The sequence below is a fragment of the Labrus mixtus genome, chromosome 20 (genome assembly GCF_963584025.1).
Source record: "Labrus mixtus chromosome 20, fLabMix1.1, whole genome shotgun sequence".
NCBI classification, from domain to species: Eukaryota; Metazoa; Chordata; class Actinopteri; order Labriformes; family Labridae; genus Labrus; species Labrus mixtus.
Genome location: NC_083631.1, coordinates 7,544,831 through 7,553,817, shown reverse-complemented (window position 1 = coordinate 7,553,817; position 8,987 = coordinate 7,544,831). Strand labels below are relative to the sequence as shown.

The 8,987-nt window shown below is 44.3% G+C and overlaps 1 long non-coding RNA gene across 1 annotated transcript; it reads left to right on the top strand.

Moving 5' to 3' along the window:
• The first annotated feature begins 829 nt into the window (after window positions 1–829).
• On the top strand, window positions 830–8,987 carry LOC132954530 (uncharacterized). The gene is made up of 2 exons (XR_009665777.1): window positions 830–1,063; window positions 1,186–8,987. It is a non-coding gene; the product is annotated as an uncharacterized LOC132954530 (long non-coding RNA).

Sequence of the window (8,987 nt, the reverse complement as noted above, 5' to 3'; positions counted from 1 at the left end):
GAAGTTAAACGCTCTCAGGAAAATGAATAGGATATCCAAGAGAGTAACAGAAATCTGAAAATGCGACTAAAGTATACTAAAGTATCCCGACTGGGATTATACTGTAAATAAATTCATCCACAGGGGATTCATAAATGTACGGAAGCCCTGAGCTGACATGCATCACATTTGATTTAACTCTGTCTCTCGTCATAACGGGGTCATGTCAGCCATTTTCTGGAGCTCTTATGAAATGAAGTCGTTATCCCGGGATAACCAGCATTGATATCCCAAGACAATGAGACACATTGGACGAGATCTTAAAGAAACTACAGAAATGTATGTCCTCTCAGGGCTTCTGTACATGTGTGCATTCTTGGATTTATCCAAAATAGCAAACATCTCAACGGTAGTTTACATCTCTAAAATCATTTTCTGACATCTAAACAATTGATATTTGTATAAGTTGTAAAATACCAGTGTCTTTAGGATTCAAATGTAATTCTGTTGTCTAGAAAATATCACTGTTTGCTGGGATGGATGATTTAAAAATCTTCAACTTTTGGCAACTTTTTCAACACACAACAAAGTGATAATAACACGCTCAGCATGTTTGAACATTCAGCTCGCTCCTCTTCCTGCTGTTGACTCAAACGGCCTCTCCTCATTTATTAGCAGCTGTGCGGCCAATTATCTCCCTGCCCCCTTTCCTGTGTTCGAGCAGCAGCCTCGCTCGGCCTCGCACAGGGAGGGAGGAGAGGGAGGGAGGGAGGGAGGGAGAGAAGAGGGAGGGCTCCTCTCCCCTGACATCGTCATAAAGGAATCCCCAGCTCGGTGCTGGACCCGCCCACTCTTACTCTCACCCTGTCTGGCTCCCAGACACACTCACTGCCGTCTGCACGGAGGAAGGAGAAACAGACCCATGAGAGAGAGAGAGAGACGAAGAGTTGGAGAGACAGACACAGAAAGGAGAGAGAGAGAGAGAGGAAGACAACTGTGAAGTTCAACTCAAAGTGTGGCACTCTGGAGAGTATGAGGAAAAAGGACTGAGACAGAAAAAGGAGTAAAAAATCTGTTTTCTCAGGTAGGTGCAGCATCCCGTCGGCCTCGACTCAGAAGTTGTTAGTTTCCTTTTTACTGTTTTATGACTTTATGACTGTACGCTTCTTTTTTCTTTTCTTTTCTTGAACCTCCTGTCGTCCACAGAGAGGCACTTCACACTCTCTCCACAGCCTTTCCTGTAACCTGTTGATCGACACACACACACACACACACACACACACACACACACACACACACACACACACACACACACACACACACACACACACACTCACTCACAGAGAATGTAAAGTGCGCCTGCTGTTCAGACGTGCTGTAATATTGGCACTGGATTATTGTCCTGATCTGATCTGAGGTCCGCCGCTGTGGACCGGCTCCATTACAAAGGTCAGACGTAAATAGTTCCCTCTGAATTGGATGGTTGAATTCTGTCCGCTTGTCTGTGTGTGTGTATGTTTGATTTTTGGGGATCATATCTCCACCCGCCTGCTGCATCATTTGTTTGCCTCTACCTGTTTGTCTTGTCTTCCTTTGAAGTGTCTGCGTACAGTCAAACGTCATCCTTTCATGTGTGTCTTCATGTCTGTCTACACGTCTATCAGTCTGCCTGTTGTTGTTGCTGCACACACCGGGGGAACAGAGGTCATAAAAAAGTTACAGAAAAGAAGCCGTAATAGTAGTGGTGAAGCGAGGCCGGAGCCGCTCAAACATTCCTCTCATTGTTCAGAGGCCCTGTAAGTCTGCGAGCTCCCAAACCTCCATGAAAGGAAAGGGAATCCAGCAGGCTACTGTAGCTAAACCCAGATTCTGCTGCAGCTCAGGACCAGCTGTGTGTGTGTCGTCCTGTCCTGGTTCCCCTTTGGGAGTGTCGGGCACAGTGGAAACAGAGCTGACGTAGGCTAAAGCGGAGAGAAAGACAAGATAAGAGGGAATTAATTTAGCCCAAATAAGGAGGAGGGTTTGTTGCTCCGCTTAACCGACTCTGACTTTAGATAACCTCTACACCAGAAGACATGAGGGAGAGGAGGGAGGTGTTTTTTTATTCAGTGAGGAATCCTAAGTTTTCCAGGGAGGGACGGATGGATGAATGATGGAAGAGGGGGTTGAATAAAAAGGAGGGAGAAAGACTCCGGCGTTGGGTTTTGGGGTGGGTGTGTGCACGGCAGCCATCTGTATGGAATGGGCCCGGGCTCAGGAAACCGTGGCGTAGTGGAATAAAAAGTGTGTATGTGTGCGTCCATTTGTGCATGTGTGGGTTATGAGGCAGCAGGGCGGCTGTACACTAAGTACAGGGCTGGTGGCGGTGAGGGTGTTTGGCAGAGACTCAGCCTGAGGATAGGGTTACACGCACTGGGGCTGCAGGGAGCGGGCCCGCGGCCTTCTGGGCTGGGCTCTTCACCGCTCGCAGTCCGATGAAACTTTTCTCTTTTTTTTTTGTTTTCTAAAGAGGACTTGGAAACACTTTTTTTAAATTCTCAGTCTAATGTCGTTCCATTGATTCCAGGCTAACCCAATGAGTATTCCCCCTTTGATTCAGAGAAAAAAAAAAAAAAAAAACGGCGACAGAGGAGGCCCATAGTAGAGCGCAAGTCCTTGTTTGAATGTCACTGAATGTCACGGCCCTCTGCGATAATCACACGCTCGCACGAAACATGAAACAAATACATATCTTACTCACAGGCTCACACATACCCAGACCCACACGCTGTCTGCGAGCCGTGGAGGCCGGGTGTGGTGGGCTACGTTAGGTGTGTGGGTTTGTCTTTTTTTTTTACATTTTTACATCCGTTCTCCAGATTCCAGAGGCAAGGTTAGGTAGTTCTGCTGCTTCGCTGTTGAGGTTTTTAACTTATATGATCACAGACTGGATGCACTCACATGACCTGTTTTTTGCATTTCCTGCAGTGTCAGACGTCTTAACTCGCCACGCTCATTTCTGCACCAGTTGGGACTGAGGTGATCTGCCGTGACTTTCCTGCATTTACTCTTTTCTCTCTCGTGAGACAGTCTGCACTTAGAGGATTAAGCGTGTTTGAGAGGCATACTGTGTACAGCCGCAATTATGGAAAGCACATTTTTCATATTTGCACTTCCAGAAGGGAAATCAGACGTTTTTGTGCTCTAGTGTTTCCAACTATTAGACTGGCAATGGAAAGATGCAAAAACTTTACATCACTTATATAAATCATTATTTTTTTAATATATCCAATGGCAGCATGCAGCTATAGCCTGCAGGCGTCCCCGCTCCCTGTTTGCTGTGTGAAGCGTTCACAGCCTGCAGGTGTGAATGATGTCACACTGCGATGTATTTGCACTCTTCCCGCTTTATGAGACAGGGTGAGAACCCAGCTGATGCACATGCCACGTTTACCCGGCAGCCCGCCGACATGAACGTGTTTGTTTATTGAAAGTAGGCATATTAAACGCTGGGGGGGACATAAGTCTCTGCCTTTATGAGCACTTCGTGTGTGTGTGTGTGTGTGTGTGTGTGTGTGTGTGTGTGTGTGTGTGTGTGTGTGTGTGTGTGTGTGTGTGTGTGTGTGTGTGTGTGTGTGTGTGTGTGTTGCACACAGGGGGCATATGGAGGGAGAAGATATGTGTTAAAACAACAAGAGGTTGAGATCCAGCTGTCTCAACAGAGGCTTTTCCACTTAACTGTGTGCCCTTGTGAAAACGTCAATGTCAGTCCTGAACTCTGTCTAAAGGGGAGAAACAGTTTGAGAAAAAAACAGCCGGAGGCCACGTCTGCACTTGGACCTCCATACGTCGTGTGCACAATATAAACTAAGTTTGCTCTCTTAAACCATCAAAGCACCCTCAGCAGGGGCCACAAGCCGTGAAAACACTCGCTGAAAACGTTTTGATTGGTGATTGGTAACTGAGTGATACTCATTTTCCTTTTCTACGCCTCCGTCAGGATGCAACACGTTGGCACAATTATGAGCTGCCGATAAGTAGCAAGCCCACATGTCACAACCTTATGATTATTCCCCACCATAATAAACATCCAATTTGAGCAGAGCATAGCAGCAGGATAGCCTGGTGGCTCCACTGTAGGACTTAAAAAAAATCTTGACAGGCCAAAAAGTGAGCCATGTTGCGCTCCTCTCTGCGAGCGTTTGAGGTGAGGTGTTGGATGGCGTGCGTCAACCAGAATGCTGTCATTACAGGGAGAGGGAAGGAATGAGCTCATAGACATTAATGGTTGCGGGTTCGACAGAAAGGGGGGACGCGAAGGGGAAGGAGAGAAACCGATGGAAAAGATGAAAAGGCAGAGAAAATAACACACAGAGACGAGCCACTGGCAGATGAAAGGACGGCGGGATGATGAGAGTTTTAGGTTGATGGAGGAGAGGAGTTAAAGAGGAGTTAGCACGGCATCTTTGATGAGCGCTGGAGCCTTAAAACGACCTGTTTTATTCAGATAGCACGCATTATCAGGACCGTTTAGACTGAACTGCAAATCAAATCTAACACTGAAAGTGCAAAGTGTTAAATGTATTTATATATTTGAGTTTTCAGTGAAGCGAGAGACAAAAAGTACCGCTGATAGCCTGGAATTAAAATCCCACTAATCCTGTCTAGAGCCAGAAAAATGCTTCTCATGTCGTGATGTCGTGTAAAGAGAGATAATTTCTAAGAATACAGAGAGAGCTAACAGGAAAGCACAAAAATCACGCCGTGTTTGAAGCGGTTAAAATGTGGTATTATTGGTTAATTGGACCTCAAACCAAAAGATCGTCAGCCTGTTAGACATTAAAAAAACGCGTCTGCACATGAAACACAATTTTCTACAGAAGCCTCAAGTGGACATGCATCAGTACATTTAAGTTAACTGAGTTTTCCCATGATAACGAGTACATGTCAGTTGTTTTCTCAAAATGTCAACTATTAAACATCGCTGGTTTTCCCAAAGATAACGATTGAATTTCAGACCTTTTCTCAACATCTTGAGAGGTCGTTTTCCCCAGGAAAGCTGCGATGTTATCCAGAGATAACAAGAATAATAAGTGGAGATCTGGAGAAAACAACCAAATTTGACATGTTATCACTGGAAAACAGAGTTAAGTAAAAATGTATTGAGTTTGTCTGCTTAGGGCTTCCATAGTTTTAAATCTGTCTTAGGTTTGCTGCTGTTGCACTAGAATATAAGTTGCTTCTTTTTTGTTGTTAGAGCGAGATCAGAAGTAGGTCTGTTTCTCTGTTGGGTATGTCCGTCTACAAACTCTCAGACCTGACTGTAGCAGACAACAATGATACGGGGAGTTCACCGTGTCCCCGGCTGAGCGCTTCAGCAGGTTTTGGGATGACAGAGCGCCGGCTGAGACTTATTTAGAGTCAGGAGTTCCCCAAAAGTGTCCCACTGACTCAGATCTCATTAAGGCTGCTGAAAAAAAACAAAGAGACTGGAGGAGAACGGCAAAGTAGGATTCAGTGTGGATCTAGAGCTCAGGTTAAATTATTAAAATATCTCCTGTCCAGACAAGTCAAATCACACAAACAGGAATTCACCGTCAGAGGTTTAGCTCCGGAGGTGTGTGTGTGTGTGTGTGTGTGTGTGTGTTATCAGATTTCATTTGATGGACAGTAATGAGAAGCAATAACAAATACAGTATCTGTATCTTTACACAAGAAGAAAATTCCTGACAAATTCTGTAGAGATTACGCTGCTGTAATTTAGCAGCAAAGAAAACATGGCTCAGAGCTCTTTGGCCGCCGAACACACACTCATGCACACACACACACATGCACACACACTCTCTCTGATAAAGGGGCAGAGGTAGAAGAGAGCGGGGCAAACGTCTTTAAAGGGAGTGCCACTTGACTGGCCACTTCCTCCTAACCTAATTCTCCTTTCTGTCTTTGAAAAGCTATTTTTATAAGAGGCCACGGGAAGTCTGGGAGAAGCAGGCGCACACACACACACACACACACACACACACACACACACACACACACACACACACACACACACACACACACACACACACACGGGGCTGAGTGTGTGATGCTTTCTCACAGAGGTACAGACTGAGGTGATCACTCAACGACAGGACGGCACCACGCTGGAGATTTGCTCATTATTTGGTTTGTCTGTCTTGTTGTCTCTGTCGGCCAGGGGAATTCCTGGCGGAGTGATTTTTTGAGACTACAGGACTGAATCACATTGCCAGGGATTTCCAATGGCTGACATGAGGAAAGCGGCGTCCTCCTCGCTGACACACACACACACACACTCTCTCGTCTGTTAACTCACACACGGCCACACCCAGGTTTTTTTCTGATTTGCATAGCCGCACACAAACACACCCTGCTCTGTCACCAACAGATACTGCTCCAACACCTGGCAGTGTGGCGGCAGGACTTAACCCACATGTGAGCAGTGAGTGTTGGTCATGTTCACAGTGGTTAAGTTCTGCCGCCACAGGGCTGCAGCCTGCAGGGCGGGGAGTGGGGGAGGAAAGGTCAGGGAGGGGCTGCACAGGATCAAAACCCGACTATCAACACCAACACCAAATATGAGACGAATCCAACAGCATCCACTGCAAAGAGCGTCCCAATAAAAAGAGGTTTTATATCCTCCAAAGACAACAAACATGAACGTCTGTAGACATAAGGTGTGCCTCCATCCACCTGTAGACTGACATCAATCAATCCATCCAAACACTTTGTAAAATCCTTCTCATTACGTTCTTCTGCTTCGTCTTTAGACTACAATCATCCGTGCTTTGATCGTTCTTGGGGGGGGGGGGGGGGGGGGCATGTGGATATTTTTCAGGCATTTCTGTCAAAGTGTGTGATCATTTTTTCACGACTGCTTAAATAAGTGTACAAATAATAAAGTTCATTTTGCTCAACACTTATCAAGAAAGGTCCGGTCTAACTTGTAGATTATGTAGTGAAGGTGGCACAACATGTATTTCACTTAATATCAATCTGGGAACTTTGACAGACTATAATTTAATAAAACGACTGCAAGAACGACGGCAAACACAGGAAGTGACATCCACCCTTTTTACTTTTTTTTATATCTCATGATAAGACACCCAACAAGAAAAGCTTGCTTACCCCCATCGGTAGATTTATTTCACTTATTATAAGATAAATGTAGGACGTATTTTTTATATCTTGAAATAAGATTTCCATTGAGACTTGTCTGGTGAATGTGTCTGATATTCAGTGCTATGAGATATTTTGGCAAGAAATTAGACAAGTACTCTTTCTCAGGTTTGAGTTTTTGGAGTGTAAGCTCGTTAAAAAAGAAGTTGATCAAACCTTGATAACCACGTTATGAAAAGGTTGAACAAGATTCTTCACAAAACACGTAAAACCTAAAAAATAAAATAGACATAAATGAATGAAAAGAACAAGAAGGAAAATTGAAAAAAGAGGAAGGACTTCAAACTAAGGTTGACTAAATTAATCAATAAAAAATCACAAGTTTAGATATAATTCTGGGGCCATCATGGACTTTAAAGATTTAATTTTAAAATGAATCCTAACTCAAATGAGTGGTAATAAAAAACTGCTGTACTTTTATTTTTTATTTTTGGAGTCAACCTATCCTCCTCTGACGTTTTCCTGCTACAGGCTTTTAGGTTAGTCCAATCATTGGGAATTAGATGCATGAATATAATAGCGTCAGTGTCATTTAGACTGGTAATAATCCTGAGGCGGTAGCAGCATGACTGAATGACTCGTGAAAATAATTTGAGAAAACTATTAAAAGCACTTTAAATGTATGAAAGCTGTCGAAACGAGGCGACAAAAAAAAAAAAGAGTCTGCTTCTCATTTGTTGAATTCTCTGATTTTAAGATATCCAACACTCAGATGAATCACTCCTGCGCTGACAGCATACATCGGAGGTCGAGCGCGTGTGCAGATCTCTGATGACTCCGTTTTGTGATATTAAAGTGTTAAAGGTGATGCGTTTGTGGTCAGGAGGGCAGAATGGGAGCAGGGCTCGTCGTCTGTGAGCTTCTGGTAATAACTGGTAATCAGTTGAATGAGCTGGAAGAGTGCGGCCTCAGTGTGTCTGTTAAATGTCAGCCGTCTCATTAGTGCTGAAAGCTGCTGCTGCTCCTGTAGGGCGAGCAGTGTGTCGGCTCATGTCGTCATTTTTAACTCTGGCTGCTGGGTGTGGGGGGGGTCTCTCAGGGGCGACGTGTGTGTACATGTTGTGTTTGCATTTATAATTTTCTCACCTGTTGATTTTTGCATCAGCATCCGTGTCTGTTTGTTTGACTTTGTCTGACTCTTCCATCTGTAAATGTATATTTGTGTGTGTGTGTGTATTTGTGTGTGTGTGTGTGTGTGTGTGTGTGTGTGGTGTGTGTGTGTGTGTGTGTGTGTGTGTGTGTGTGTGTGTGTGTGTGTGTGTAATCACCTCTGTCTGCCCCCCCCCCCCCCCCACCCCCCCCCCCTCTCCCGCTGGGTCGGTCTCCTGTGCCTGCTGTGCTGATAATCAGTGTGTGACGTCGGCTGGCTCAGTTCAGCAGGAACAGGGGTCTGGTCTCACTTCCACACACACACACACACACACACATGCATACACACACTTTAATACCATTATAATGACTGCAGCCTGTTATTTCATGTCGAAGTCTGGATGTGTATGTGCATGTTTAAATGTATTTATCGGGGAATAATAAAATTCCTGCCCACATGTTTTTGAATCCGATCTCATCGTGTCATGAAACACTTTATTTTTGTTTCTGTGTGCAGCTCGATTTCATTTACAGGCTGTTAAAACACACAAATTTGTTAAAGCATGTCCAACATTTTAATAAGGAAATCAATGTGAAGATGTAATAAACATTCAAATCTGTTGTCATATTGTTTTAGCATTTCCTGTTATAATTTTAATTTCTCAGATGATTCAAAAACAAATGTTCTTTTTTGTTCATTGTCTACATGTTTGTAATAAAATAATTAAAGAAACCTT